The following is a 15906-nucleotide window of genomic DNA, read 5'->3' on the forward strand; positions in this document are numbered from 1 at the left end:
CCTACACACACAGTAAATGACTTTTCACACAACCCTCGCTCTCCTCCCTCACACAGGAAACACACAGGCTTTTATTACTTTCTATGAGTTGTCTTTAAATTTCAGTATCAACAGTTCCATCAGTTTCCCAGGTATTTGTTCTTGCAAACTCCCCAGCCTGTTCCAAAGCTTAGGGAAAAAAATTAATTACGCTAAAATTAAGATTCTTTTAAATTATACTCCTACCTGTAAAACTAGTACATGCTTTCATGATTATTCATTTCAAAACACAAAACGTAAAACCTTATCTGAGAACATCTACATTCCCAACATTACTGCAAAAGCAAAATATGTCAAAACATTGAGATAGCAACTGATAGAAAGATTTGCCTTTCTCCAAGATTAAAACCATTGAGAATCACTTTTCACAAGCATTACTGCTTAATGAGTAATGCAATCTATCACATGATGATGTTCATTGAAAAACAAAAGTGAATATCATTAGCACAGATAAATTAAAAGCTCTGTGATAGGAGCAGCCTATAAAGCACAATGTGAAACTCCAGTTGTTTCCATAGGCATTGTGCTCTCTTCTTAGCTGGAAGGTGCCTAACACGAAGAGAACCTGCCTCCAATGGAGCTTTATGTATTACATAAACAAATAACTGTAGGATGGTGTATTCCTTGTCAAGATTTGAAGGCTGCAACAACTGTGCTATTTATCCAGTAATTCTGGCATTATGGGATGGTATAACCACACATGCAGTGGGATCCTTTCAATGAGTGATCCCGTTGGACACAGACAAGGCTCACTGGGATGGCTCAGCCCTGGGGGTCCTCTTGGTCTTCTGAGGAGCACAGTCCCTTCTCAAGCTGCCCTGCTCCTCCTGCTCTGCTGAGGAACCCTGTGTTTGCTGAAGGATCTGAGAGAGAACTCAGACATCCCATTTATTCCTCCAATTCCTCTGCAGAACAGACACTGATTTACCTCACCAGAGCTGCCCTGCCCTGCCCGAGCCGGCACTGTGGTGGCTGCAGCGGCTGCCGAGGGTGAAGAGCTCAGCCCCGAGCACAGGGTGCCAGCCCCGGGCAGCTGCATCCATCCTCCATTCCAACAGCAGCACCTCCTGCTGCATGCATCTCCATCCCACCAGTGCTGCATCCATCCCCCATCCCACCAGTGCTGCATCCATCCTCCATCCCACCAGCAACACCTCCTGCTGCATCCACCTCCATCCCATCAGCTGCACCTCTGGCAGCTGCATCCAACCCCCAGCACACCAGCAGCACCTCCGGCTGCATCCCCCATCCCACCAGTGCTGCCTCCATCCCTCATCCCACCAGCAGCTCCTCCTGCTCCCAGGCACAGCCCTGACTCACGCTGCCTGAGCTAAGGGTTTATTTTTAAAATGCTGATACCGAGGGTCACTTTCTCCTTGCTTCAGTTCACCACAAGTAACTTTACAAAAAAAGTCATACGGAAGTGATTATTTGGGGAATTCTGCTTTCATGCTTTTAATTCAATATCCTCTCTAAACAGAAGAATTCCTCTGATCTTTTCTTTGAAAACATTAAACACAAACTCTGACAATTCATCTTTCAAACCCTGCAGAAGGATCTTTCAAATATGTATGAAGACAGACAGATGAACAACAGGGAAGCTGTTGTCCCAAAAGCTCTTACAGTACCTCAGGGATAAAAATAACACTGCTCATCGCAAACAAAATAATGTGAACACAGCCTGTAGTTTACCTCTTTCACAATTTATTTTTCCTTATCTGTTTTGAATCAAAGCCTTGGCATTTGTTGGGTTGGAAGGCATATGCCATAACCTGTGACTACCAGCGCAGCAACCTCAGAAAGAAAAGTATTTTAAGAATTTCTTTATTTTTGGAACTGACTTTTAAAACAAAGACACTACCTCTGATCAAAACCAGTTTCAGTAAAAGGTGAATCAGTCTCAAAGTTTATGGAATTACTGCAGTCCTCTTTGAACGTATTTCCTATTTTTTTCCAAATAAAACTCCTGGATTAAATTAAAACTAATGCATATTGGAAAAGGAGTGGGGAACATGCACTGGGTTCTTGACATTGCTGTTTAATTCTGGACAAACCTGCTGAGGCATACACTATAAAAACAACCCCCAACAGAACAGCCTTAAGTGGACTTTCAAAACTGGGAAAATGATGACTTTTTTTTCTTTTTACTTAAGAAGAACCTGCTAAAGAATGCCAGTAGAATTATATATGAAACCTTCGATAAAGATACACTAAAGGTGAATACATGCATATAGCAGAGACCCACAATAAAATGCAAACCTTGATTTCAATGAGGAGGGTGGCTAGGGGCACAGACCAGACTTGCAGACACCTAGTTAAGGTGAGAAGCGCCCCACAGCCAGGTCAGTGTGTGGGACCAGGAGCTCTGAGTCACACCAAAGCAGGCCCAAGGACAGGAGCTGTGGTGGCCAGGGTGCATCCAGTGGAGAACAACTCTGTGCATCCTCAGCCCTCCATGGCAGCCTCACAGAGGCCCAGCCTGGGCTGGCAGCAGCTCCGGGAACTCCTCCAGAGCCAGAGCCTGCACTGGGCATTCCAGGGCTGTCCATGCTCCTGGCAGAGGTTCCCCTGCAGCTCCTCTCAGGTGCACTCCAGGTCTAGGGGCTCCCTGAGCTCCAGCTTTTACCAGAACCTGCAGTGTGTGGCATTGCAATGAAACAGTGCTGGAAATGTGCAAACTACACCTGCTACAGATGCCACTCAAGTGTTCAATATCTCAATATTAACTGCAACGAGGATAATTAATTTTACTAGTAAGAAATAATTACAAGATTTTGGCTTCCTCAAGAACAATTTATTTTTAAGTAAGCCTTTTAACTTCTACTTTTCCTTTACATGAAAGCGTGGCTTTTCTCCCACAGGGAAGAAACCTGGAACAGACATTAGAAATACAAGCAGGATATAAAACACAGAGCACAATAAACAATTCTGACTCCACAAATCTCATGGCACTTTTGTTCTTATCAGCAGGCTCTAAATTCACAGCTAAAGTGGAGTCAGCTCAAAACTGCATGCCCCTCAGTTCAGCTGCACCCCCACTGGATTTTAGTGTGCACTTGTTATGTCATAGTAATGTCTGGATATATCCAATGAGCCTAAATGTATTAAACAAATGTGATTTTTCAGAAAATGCTGTGATATAATGACTCAGCATTTCAAAGAACAAGTACATGTTACTTTCATCCTACAGTACAGGAAATCAAGATGGACTATTTGTTCTGACTTGTGCATGTCAGCTCTTTCATGTTCTACAATCTCCTTTCTTCTAAGTTTGTTTTCACCTGAACAAAGCCTAAGACTCGAGGACCACAGTGGGAAAAGAAACAGATGTGCTTCCTTTAAGATTGTATCAGTGGGTGGAGAGATCCACTACAGTCCTTAAAATGAAACTGCTGCTCTTTCCAGCACGAAGATGCCCCTGCTGAGAGAGGCTCCTCACAACTGAGAGCCAGTGTAAACCCGCAGAGCCATCAAAGCCTGGAGCTGGCCAGCTCTCCCCCATCACTGCACCACCCGCCACGCTCAGCACGGCATCTGTGAGGCTTCACACAGAACCAGCTTGAGGAAAAGATTTGGGTTTAAACCAAACCTTTTCTGGTTTTATCACTTGGGGGTGATTTTACCCCGTGCCAGTTCCTCAGGGCAATTCACCTCCTGGCTTCAAAATCATTTGTGCAGCTCAATGCAAGATGTAAGGGGAAATGAGAAGTGGCCTGGACCTGGCAAAGGTGGCACCTCTCTCTGCAGGAATGCAGCTCAATCCAATGAAACTGCACTTCTGCTGAGCTCCAAACACCCATCTGCTATATCACACCTGGAAATATCGGCACTCATATCATCGAGTCCTTACTGACCTTTGCAAAAGGAACCTAAAAATCCCAAAAAACTCAACCAAACAAAAACCAACAACAACAACAAAAAGACAAACAAAAAACCAAAAAAACCACAAACAAACAAAAAACCCAAAACACACACACAAAAAAACCCATCAGAAAATTAAGCCTAAATATGTGACAGATACACCCCCAAGCAATTTCTGGGTGTACATACACAACTGAGGGACCCTCTGGATCATATCACACCAAACACCATGCCTGTATTTTTCTCCTATTTCTCTCAGGAGTGAGTAACAAGCTTAAAGAACTATCCCCTACTCACCTTAGACCTGAAAAAGTAGTGTACAATAATATTCTAGCTGCATTTTACCCTCTTGCAGAGAAATTTGCTATGAATTAGGATCCAAAGATTCGCTGAGGGATCTTTCATTTACAGCCACTGCTTCCAAAGTCTGGACAAATCATCCTGACCTTGGCAGGTGAGAACCCAGCTGCTGCAGCTCAGCTGTGATGTGCCTCCATCTGCTACAAGCACTGCTCACAAACCCAATTCGTGTACCAGTAATGTGCACAGTGCTCTCCAAAAAGAGAAGCCCCATGGACTTGTACCTTGGAACTGCCTTGGAAGAAAAGGAGACCAAGCTCAGGCATGTGTTGGGAGAGTAGCTAAGAATTAGAAAAGTATAAGGTTGTAGCTAATTCTAAGTCTTGCACTTGCAAGATAGCGTGTCTTTAGACCTAGCTGTAGTATGATAACAAATAGTGAAAGAGACATGAGAAAAGAGAGATGTGACCCCTAAGGAATGGGGAAGAGCTGATGTTGTGGTGTGGCCAATAGACGGTGTAAATTACAGAATATTGATGAACTTATTACTTGCTGTATAAGCGTCTCATGCTCTCTTCAATAAACGGAGCTTGCTGATCTCATATTGAGTGTCCGAGTTTTCCCTACACCCGACAAATAACTCATCCCCAACAAATGGCTCACTCTGCAACAGGCGTGCACTCAGATGGCCGGAGCCTTGTCATCTGTAGCTGTATTGACTAAACACTCCTTTACCACAATCACTTTTCACAAGCAGAATTAGCAGCTTTGCAGTTTGACCTCTGTATTTTGAGACCACATAAGCCACTTCCTAGAATAATGCAAAAATAAGTGATCTACAAAGGCTTTCACTTCCTTCCCTGCCCTGCAAAGTATTGTTCTCTGCCATAAACATGTCAGAAAAGAAAAATTTGGATAACTCTATGAGCCTGAAAGCAACTTCCCCCAAAGAGTTCTGCAGGGAAGAGTCTAGGGTTTTATAAAAGCTAGAGCTAAAATAGAAAATACAATTTAGAAAAACAGTATCAATTTTCTTGTTATGTATCTCAAAGAACAGAAAGCAATTGGACTTTCCTGAGCCTTCTTGGGCTCATGAATATGATCAAGGATTCTCATTAGCTGCCTGTTAGAAAAAATATAAATTGCAGGAATGCCTGAATTAGTTATTTTTGTGTTTATTGGACACTGCCAGGTTTATAAAAGATTGGATGTTGTCAAGATATTGACTTTCCAGAGCTCATGCTGTCCTTCAGATCAGACATCACTTAAGTTCTGCATTCAAAAGGACATCAGAAACTGTAAGTGGTGTTTAAAAACCCAATGGAAATGCGCTCCATCAATCTGGTGACCTCAGGAAGTGAAGGAAAAAGCTCCATCACGAGGAGAAGCTTTAAAAAGAAGCCTTCTTTAACTCTATTTCAACAGAAAGGCAGGAAACTGAACTTGGAAGCCTGTGAGGATGGATGCCTGCACGGGTACACAACAGTAAGCCTTTGGAGTTCAGACAGGTTGGGAAGCAAGAGCAGAGAGCTGAGATATCCTCAAGCACCACTTGTGCCTCATTTGGCAATGCAGGGGCTTCCCAGACAGTGTCCAACAAGATGGGAAAAGGACACCAACTCAGACGAGTTTTTAATTTTGATTAAAGCTGAAATCCTTCAGCCCAACATGAAAGGTTGGCAGCATGAATCTGATCTTTGCCACATGTGAACAGAGGAGCCAAGTCTCTTGTAGTTACTGGTGTGACAGACAGCAAAACAAAGCCATTTCTGTGGATTTTAGTAGACTATAACAAAAGAAAAGGACAATAATAATTTTTCATTGAAGGTGTTTACCCTCCTTCCTGTCTGGAAGCAGTTGTCAAGCTGTGAAGTCTCTACTCTGCTTTATCTCCTTAGCATAACTCTGACATTAGATGGCAGTAAGATTAAGAAAATTAATATTATATGCAAATTTCAACAGATTTTAACAGCTGATAAGCCTCAACAGCTTTGATTCTCAGTAAAAAGTTCTTTTGGCTGCATTTTTCCATTTGGGCAGCTTCTTTGCTGCTCTGAACATAAGTATCTCACAGTCTTATCTTTCAGTGTACAACTCCAGGTAAAAAAAAGTTTTGTCCTTTTTTTTTTCTTTTAAACAGAAATACAGAAAAAATTCCTCTGCATTTTCAAACCTCATGGCTATCTTGATAAACCTGAGCTTGTAGATTCATCAGTCAGCAGCCAAGTCACACACCTCACCCCAGTTCTCGCTGTTGGCTGAAGGAGAGGTAGATTCCTTCTGAGGACAAACTTCACCACGTGCGTCCTCTCACACGCATCTTCCATCTGACTTTGGCAAAACTTATCTCACAAAACTCCACATTACATTTTCAAAAGAATTAATTACCTTTAAATGATGATAAACTGATATTGATAAAGATGCATTTTCCAATCTGGTGAGCTAAAATTCAGCTGTCAGACTGCAAATTAACACCGGTCTGCTCCAGCAACACTCACCTCATACCCTGACACCTGACTTTACTCTTATCTCATTGCCATTACCTACTAAAACCTACCAGTTGGTCAGGCTTTAAACGATTCCAGAAGTGGAATTTGCTGTCAAGTATCTGATTTGAGGTTTTTGGAAACTCCAGACTAAAATTAGGGCTGGTTTGCTTGGTTGGTTTTTTTTTTTCTCGTTATCCTACTTGAATTTTGCTCAGTGCACAAATCTTCCTAAAAACAATTCAAATCACAAACGAAATATCTCAGCCTCCTGCCCAGCTTTGCCGTCCTTTTCTCTGAGAACAGTTTTCATTGCTAGCAAGAAAATCTTCCTCGATTCAGGGGTAAAAGCGACGCTCCCGTGCCCGCCGCGAGCTGAGCGCTCCCGGCCCGCAGCCCCGCGGCTCCCCCGGCCCTCGCCCGTTCTCACCCGCTCAGCTCCGGCCTCACCTCCGGCCCGGGCCCCGCCAGCGGCCCCTGAGCGCCCGGGCGGAGCAGCCGGCGGCGGGCCCGGCTCTGCCCCGCTCAGCTCCGCTCCGCTCCGCGGTGCTGCCCCGCTCCACCCTCTCCGCTCCGCTCCGCTCGCGGTGCTGCCCCGCTCAGCTCCCGGCACGGCCCCTCTCTGCTCCGCTCCGCTCCCGGCGCTGCCCCGCTCCGCCCTCTCCGCTCCGCTCCGCTTCCAGCACTACCCCTCTCTGCTTTGCTCCGCTCCGCTCCCGGCTTAGAGCTGCCCGCCCGACCCCCGCTCAGGGCGGCCGAGCGGGGAGGTCTCGGCGCAGAGCACCCGAGGCTCCTTCAGCGAAATTGCAGCCGCTCTTTACGCGGAGAACAGGGGTTAAAGTAATGCATAGTATTCCAGTCGAAACAGCGAGAAAGTGCTCCTTCTGTGGCCCACGGCTTTGGAATCAGTGCAGTACAGCTGGGTAGATTTTAAGGCCGGAAAAAAAAACCCCCTTGAGATGATCTATTCTGTCCTGTGTTACGCAGGCCAAAAAAAATTCCACTCCGTCATTCTTGCTCTCGAGTCTTGGGAGCACAGATCCTGTTTGCTGTTCCTGTGCTATAATGCATTCTTGGAGCACTTAAGGCTGTTCCCTTGTCTCACTGAAATGCTGTCCATCAGCTTATTCTTGCCAGACTTTTCTAAAGCTATAGTCAGCACGGTTATGATGAGCATGGTTATAAATACCTTTGCAGACAGAAATGTGAACAATTTTAAAACAAACACAGTGACTTGCTGATAGTTTTCTCGTTTACCCATTTGAGTCCACCTGCTCCATTCCCACTAGGCAATGCACAGTCCAGCTGCTGGCAAAGGGATGCCTTGTAAACAGTCTCGGTTACAGTAGCCAGGTTGCCACAGCATATCAGAGAACACAGTTGCACAAAGTACTGGGGGCCTGGTTTTACAATCCTGTCAGGAAACTCTGGCCATCTCAGAGCCCCAGGGGACACCTGGACACCTACAAGCAGGTGGTCATCCAGTACTTGTGTGGCATCACTGAAACCATCTTAAAGCAGTGCTTGATCTGCGATCACCATATTTATAGAGCCAGTTTTTCTGGGGCTGATCTGAAGCCCACTGATGAAAACTCCCACTGACTTCCAAAGGATTTGGATTGGGCTTTCCACAAGCAAAAGTCTGCTTGTTTCAGTGTGTGCAATAGGTGGAACAAAACCATCTAAGACCCCTGGAGCAAAGGAAGGTGCTCAGGTGTTGTTTGCCTTTCATTTCCCTTGCATTCACTTTGACTCTTTTAGTTACAGAGGTGTGATCCAAGTCCTCCCACTCAAGGAGGACCCGTCTGTGTCCTCACCAGAGGGTCCCCAGCACACAGAGCCACAGCAGCACAACAGCAAAGCAGCTCAGAGCAGAGCCCTGCTCAGAAGTGCTAACCCTGCATGCCTCAGCAGTCCATAATCATAAATCATGGTGAGTCTAGAATTACAAGTGCTGAATACTGCTACTCAATCTCTCTGCAGAGTGCTGCCTTCAAGCCATGAGAGATACCAGGTTTTTTGGGATCTGTACCTTGAGACATCCAAAGGAGACTGAAGGACAAAGATGGGCACCCAGTCTCTTACCTATCAGGTTTGTTCAATACTTCATGAAACAATTAGGATATGAAGTACTTCAAAATCACTTATAATTTCAGAATATGGACTGCCGAACCCCTGCTGGGTTAGTATTTATATGACAATATATTTATGAGTGTACACAGGTTTCTAAAGATGTAATCATTTATCCAGCGGATGCCCACTGTGAACAGGATGATAATATGTTCAGAGGTCAAACAAGTCTTCTAGTTAGAGTCCACAAGAATGTTACCTTCTTAAACCCTGTTCAGTGAGTCCAAATGAAGCTCTGAGCAAGCCTGATGGCCATTTTGTCTGTGAGCTCTGGGATGTGATGCTGGGCACTGGAAAAGCAGAAGGGTGGCCTTTGCCAATGGGAACAGCACCCTCGAGTGGGAAAATGAAGTTCCTCCCAGTCAGCAGGACCTGAGGTAAGCACAATTAGTTCAGGCTGGAGAAGGCTCTAGGGAGACCTCAGAGCCCCTTTTACTCCCTTAAGGGGCTCCAAGGGAGCTTGGGGAGGACTTTGGGCAAGGACAAAGGACAAGGGGGAGTGGAGGGACAGGACAAGGGGGCATAGCTTCCCACTTCCAGAGGGCAGGCTTAGATGGGATACTGGGAAAAAAAATCTTCCCTGTGAGGATGATGAGGCCTGCCAAACTTTACCAAGGAAAGCTGTGGCTGTCCCATCCCTAGAAGTGTTCAAGGCCAGGCTGGATGGGACTTGGAGCAACCTGGGATAGTGGAAGGTGTCCCTGCCCCATGGCAGGGGCGGGAATGAGATGGACTTAAATGTCCTTTCCAATCCAAGACATTCTGTACTTCTATGAAACTCCAAATGCAGTTGAGCACTGGTGCCCCCACAGGTGGATGTGCTCAGGTCTGGCGATGGTGAGTGAATGCTTGTGCCTGCTATGGCACTAATCTGGGCAGAGCTGCTGCCCATTGCAGCCTTACTGGTCCAGCTGCAACAAACCTCACCTTGTGTGGATTCTTGCATTTAAGTCACTCTTGAGTTGTGACTCTCATAACACTTCATCCTACTGTCTTATGCGTGCACCTCTCCATCCTAGTGAGGATCCCAAAGCCATTATAACTCAAGACCAGGACACAGCATTTTCATGGAATTGGTTCATCTACTCTTGAAATAGATCCTGTTTATGAAGAAAGGGGGAGGCTTGTCTTCAGGAGATACTGCAATTCCTCTGGTCTTGAGAGAAGATGCTGTGAGACAGTGTCTAACTGGAACTGCACAGGTTCCAGAACGTGCAATTATTTACACCTGAAATTTGATAAGATGCTGTTGCTGACAGCATCTTTTGAACATGCCTTTCTATTATCACTTTATGGCTTTTTTGTCAGAGGAGGGTAAGGTGGGAGTTTTGAAAGAATTATCACTGGCAGACAAACTCAGAAACTGACCTTCCTGTAGATCATGGTGAGGAATATGTTTATGGTCAGGCAATGAGGGTGTCAGGGGGTAGATACTATGGCTGACACATCACTGATGATTCTCAAGAGGAACCCAACCATGATCAACTGCACCAAACCTCCTCTCTGGAAATGCTCATGTTCTGAGTCAGTGACGTTACTCATGCCAACACTCCTAACACTAACAGTCTGGGGAGTCTTAAAATCTTCATGTCATCAGCTAAGTCAGGTTATTAAAACAAATCCCCAGTGTCTTCACAGAAAGCAGGTATCTCTGTTCCAAGTCTGCTGTTGATTCCTTCTGTAGGAGCTGTGAAATCCAGCTCCACTTGGGTTCCTCCATATCTGCTTGCTCACGGTACCAGACGTGGCATCATTTTGGCACTGGCTGTGGCCAGTGGGGTATTGGGTTTTACATGACTTAAGCAGAAGGAGTCTAGCAATTAAAAAAAAAAAAGTACAGCAGGAATGGAATGGAATGGAATGGAATGGAATGGAATGGAATGGAATGGAATGGAATGGAATGGAATGGAATGGAATGGAATGGAATGTATGAGCCAGTGGTGCAGAACCTGGATCTGTGAATGCCATCGAAGCCTGCACACTATAGCAGCAAGAGCTTAGTTTCACTCACAGGACCTTTATAAATTACATACTCTCCTAGAGAATGTGTTCAGAGTGCTTTGAACACATCTCTGCCATCTTAGTTACCCTGAAATGCAGAGCAGCTGGTGGGATTTAAAGAACATTCTTGATTAGGAAAATTTGAAAGTCTTCTAGATCTCCTTCAATTTACCAATGGCTATTCCTGTAAAAGCAATGTCTTCTATGAATTTTCTGGAATAACAGCTCCTCTTTGAGAGCCAACACCCTCTCAAGACATTCCTTTTGATCATACTATTGCCTAGGAAATTAACATGCAGCTTACTGTTAACACCATTGTCTTGATATTTTGGTGTATGTACTTTCCTTTTTCCCACTTAGATAATCCTGAATTCTGTGCCATTTAATTTCTTCATTTGTTCAGGCCTGATGCAGAATTTTTTGTTTGGGCTTAATCGGGTTCCCCTTATCTGTCTCTCAGCAGCTGTTTGCTACCTGAACTCTGCCCTAAATCCTGCAGTGACAGGTGATGCCCATTGACACAACTCCACTTACTCTCTTTTCGCTGGCACCCCCACCCCAATGTTCTGGCACTGGTGTCTGCTCTTATGGTGTCATTTGGACTCTGAACCCTGATGTTTAGGGTCACAGAGGGCCCTCATATTCTCTGTGCAGAGGCAGCACGTCCCACACCCCACACCCATCGCTGCTCATGGCAGTTCACTCACCCGCTCCTGCTGCTGGCGGCTGCTGCACTGTCTTACTGCCACATTCTTCCTGCCATGTATCAGCCTGAATTGGTTGTCCTTGGATATCCTTACACCCGTGGGTGTGCAGAGAAGGTGGCTTACTGCCTGGTGCCAAAGTTCAGTATCTTGAGAGAAAGGTACAACTTTGTAAGTGAAGCAGAAAGAGGAGAGATGCACACAGCACGGGCACTCTCAGATATCATGTGAGCCCTCCCCCAGCTTGTGGGGACGCACATGGGAGCAGCTTTGTTCCTATTTTAGGTACAGGCCTAAGTATCCAAGAGCCATTTGTGCTCTCTGCGCAGCCTGGCAGGATTTGGGTTACAAGCCTCAAAGAGCTGCTATTGAGTGTGCTGCTCCAGGGGATTACAGGCAGGAAAGCTGTCCCACAACCTCTGTCCTTCTTGAAAGGCTTTCTAAAGTATCCGACCTGTGGCTAATATTAGACACTGCAACTTCAGCAAGCAATCCAGTGCCCTTTCTGTAGTGCTTGGCTCTGCCCATACCTGCTGTGATTTCATCCTGTAGCACCATTTTGAGGGTGAATGTCAGGACCTCAGGACTCACGTCACTGGACACTTAAGGGTTCCTTGCTGATATTTTTGTTGAAGAGGGTGAAGTGTCCCAGGCAAGCCTGCTGGAGTGTCAGAACACCCTCCCCCTTCCTTGCACAACCAGTGCAGCAAAACTCAGGATGATACACTGGACTCATTCAAGGACCTTCACATTCCTTTTTAAATTGTGGGGCCCAATTTATGGGATTGCATTCCCATTCTAGGGGTGACAGAACAGAAATGTAGTTATTACAGCTATAGTAAATTGTTTCAAGATTTGATATGCCAACATTCATTTGCAGTGCGTGGCCCTTTGCAGAGGGGAAAGGATAGCCTTAAAATGTACTGGTTACCAACTTGTTTTCAAATGTAATTCAAAGCATAGGTTTCAGCTCATAAATCCTATGTCATTTACAATCCTTGCTGTTATAGACTAGGGGCATTCAAGAAATGGGAATGGTTAAGACACCAGGCACCCATGAAAATCATAATGAAGGGCTCATGAGCTGAGATAAGGATTGGAAGAAAACACTCTAAGGGCAAAACAGGCTCAAACTTAAAGGTATAAAGTAAATTTAATATTAACAGAGTCAGAGGGTAATGAGGATAAATGAAGCGTTTCAGTTCATCACTTGAGATCTTTCTACAGTTTGTTTAGGAAGAGGAGTCTTTTTCTTCTGCTATGCCGTGGAGTCTTTCCCGTGGGGACAGTTCTCAGCGGCTGTGGTTCAGCATGGTTCTAATTTCACAAGTAGCAGTCCTGCCCAGCTTGCTGTAACATGAGTCCCTCCCACAGGCAAAAGAGTCTTCTCAAAACTGCATGTCATGTGTCACTAGGCCATGGGATGCAGTCTTTAAAGGCTAGGTGCTCTAGTTTGGAAGCATGGCCTCTCTCTCTTTGTTCAGGTCTCCCACTAGACCACAGCTTTTTTAGGATCCACCAGCTCCAGCGTGAGCACCTTTTCTCATGGGTTGTGAGTAGATCTCCCTGTGGACTTCATGCATTACAAGGGGACAGTTTGTTTCACCACAGTCCTCACTCCAGCTTGAAGAGAAATCTTGGCTCTGACACTTGGAGCACTTCTTCCCCCTCTTTCTTTACCACTGATCTTGGTGCCTCCATGTTGTTTTCCCTCACGAGTCCTCACTTCCTCCTCTTCTCTGACTAGAAGAAGAGCTACTGCTTGTAGGTACCACTGCCAACAAATCCCACGAGTTCAAAGATTCCTGCAGGATCCTGCAGCACTGAGAAGTTGATCTCGTCCAGGTTCCACGTTGGAGTCACTCGTCATGCTTCTGCTGCCAGCCATGCAGCTCTGCCCCATTGCACAGGCAGTGGTGGCTGCAGTGGCGCTGGCGCCATTCAATGCCTCTCCATGTGCACCGGGAAGGGGAAGCTGCTGCTGCCCCTGCCCTTCTGCCCATGGCACAGTGGCTGGCCAGGAGAGGCCAGGCAGGCAAGGCTCACCGCGGGCCGTGCCAGAATGTGGTGGCTGGGATGGTTGTATGGCCACCCCCAGCGCAGGGAATCGCCCCTGTCAGCAGCGCCTCACCACCCCTCAGAAACACCTTCCCATGTGCCATTTTGATTTCCTTCTCAAATATGTCACAGAGTGTTACCAGCTTCTCTAACTGGGCCAGCAGCATGTCCATCTTCAGAGCCATCAGAGACTGGCTCTGTCAGACATGGTGAAGCTTCTAGCAGCTTGTCAAAGAAGCTACTTGTGTGGCCTTTCTCTCATACTAAGAACTAGGCTGTGCCAAATCAGCACAATTTATAGCCTCACTCTCACAGGCCTGTTGATGCCTGCTGATCTATCAAACCCATGTTTGGACATATGGAAGGATCTGTGTTGTGACACTGAGCGTGTGTCATGGCTAAATCCCAGCTGGCAATGAAATATGCAGCTGCTCCTTACGCACCTCCATCCTGCCCTGGTGGGAAGAATCAGAAGGAAAAGTTAAAGCTCATGGGCTGAGAGAAGAACAGTTTAACAATAAAAAAAAAAAACACAAAAGAACCCCAGCAATAATAATAAACACACTAATAATTGTTGTGAAAAGGAGACAGATGAAATGCAAAAGGAACAAGTGAAGCCCAATACAGTTGCTCACCAATGCCCAGCCCACTCTTGAGCAGCAATCAGCCCCTCCTGGGCAGTTCCGCCCTGTTCACACGCTGGGCAGGATGTTTTATGGTGTGGAATATCCCTCTGGCCAGTTTGAGTCAGCTTTCCCAGCTGTGCTCCCCCCAGCTTCTTGTACAGCTCCTCACTGGCAGGGCATGAGAGAATGAAAAGTCCTTGACTTGGGGTGAGCACTGAGAAACTGAGAAACAATGAAATCAGTGTGTGATCAACATTATTCTCTTCATGAATCAAAAAACCACAACGATGCACCAGCCGCTGGGAATAAAATTAACTCTGGGAGCCATTGTGCAGCTGGAAAACTGTAGAAGTGGGGAACAAAGTGACATGGACCCCCTTATGCATCCAAAGGAGATTGCTTTACTGTAGAATCAGCCCCTTTTTTTACTGTGAAAAATGTCCATCACTTGTTTTAAATTTTTAAAAGTTTAATAGTAGTAAAATGGTTATAAAAATAGTAATATAAATTAGAGCAATAAGAATTTGGACAATCAGAGTTAAGACAATAAAGGACAATAAAAAGTGCAAAGAATTACAAAAGTCTGGATGCTTTCCTCAAAAAAGCATGTCTGCTAACAAATGATTAACCTTTAAAAGCAATAGCTGTTGCATATTCATATATCTCATACATGATGCAAACATTCCTTTCAAACTAGATTTTTCTGTTTATTGTTAACTTCTCCCTCTTCTTCTTGTAAATAATGGTTTGGGTCCATGGAGTTTGAAAGGAGGTAGAAGAAGCCTGGTTCTTCCCGATAAGGAGGCAATAATTCTTCTCTTTGGGATTTTAGTGTCTTGCTGCTGTTAACTCTGTGCGAAGAATTTCTTGATTATCTTATCCATTCCTTGAGCTAGTTAGAAAAATATCTTACATCACACAGTCTCTATTTTAATATTATGTTGTAGCCTAAAACTATATTTAACACACTATTTAAAAGGATTAATTCAGCATAACTTTCTAACATAACACATATAATATTCATTTTAATATTTGTGAAAAGCCAATCATATAATACGCATTTTCCACATATACCTTTAATTTTCCACATATACCTTTAATTTTAATTTTAATCGTATGTGTGAGTGAGTGTTTTGACTGCTTCGAGCTTAATGATGCCAGTGATAAGGTTAAATGCATAGGTTTATGGTTAAGGACTGGGGGAGGAACATTGACTGTCATAGACTGACCAACCAGGAGGAAGAGGCAGACAAAACCTTCTATAAGCAGCTGGAAAAATCCCCACAATCACTGGTCCTTGTTCTTGTGTGGGACTTCAGCTTAACCAGATGTCTGCTGGAAATACAACACAGTGGAGAGAAAAGAGTCTATGAGGTTCCTGGAGTGCACGGAAGAGAACTGCCTGACACAGGGGGAAAGTGAGACAACAGGGAAGCCACCCAGCTGGACTTGCTGTTTGTGAGCAGAGATGGACTGGGGGGACATGACAGCTGAGGCCATCCGGACACAGCGATGATGAAGTGACAGAGGTTTTGATACTGGAGAAATAAGGAAGGAGGACAGCAGAACTGCCACCCTGGACTTCTGGAGAGCAGACTTGGGTCTGCTTAGGAGACTGATTGAGAGCCCCTTGGGAAACAGCCCAGAGGGGTCTGTGACGGTGTTCACAGGGGTTCTTGGATGAGGGGAGAGACAAGAATG

At 45.3% G+C, this 15906-nt stretch overlaps 1 protein-coding gene across 3 annotated transcripts in view; it reads right to left on the reverse strand.

The window, feature by feature from the left end:
• The window catches only part of CERS4 (ceramide synthase 4), a 44779-nt gene extending 32887 nt beyond the window's left edge, over window positions 1-11892 (reverse strand). Inside the window, exon 1 of one of the 3 annotated variants that reach the window (XM_074528628.1) lies at window positions 11525-11892. The gene's annotated coding sequence lies outside the window, so the exon portion shown is untranslated. Of the gene's footprint in view, window positions 1-7116; window positions 7717-11524 lie in introns of those variants that run through there. The other 2 variants (XM_074528627.1, XM_074528626.1) reach the window with 2 other exon arrangements.
• Window positions 11893-15906: the final 4014 nt, after the last annotated feature.

Source organism: Zonotrichia albicollis, chromosome 29 (assembly GCF_047830755.1).
Source record: "Zonotrichia albicollis isolate bZonAlb1 chromosome 29, bZonAlb1.hap1, whole genome shotgun sequence".
Classification (NCBI taxonomy): domain Eukaryota; kingdom Metazoa; phylum Chordata; class Aves; order Passeriformes; family Passerellidae; genus Zonotrichia; species Zonotrichia albicollis.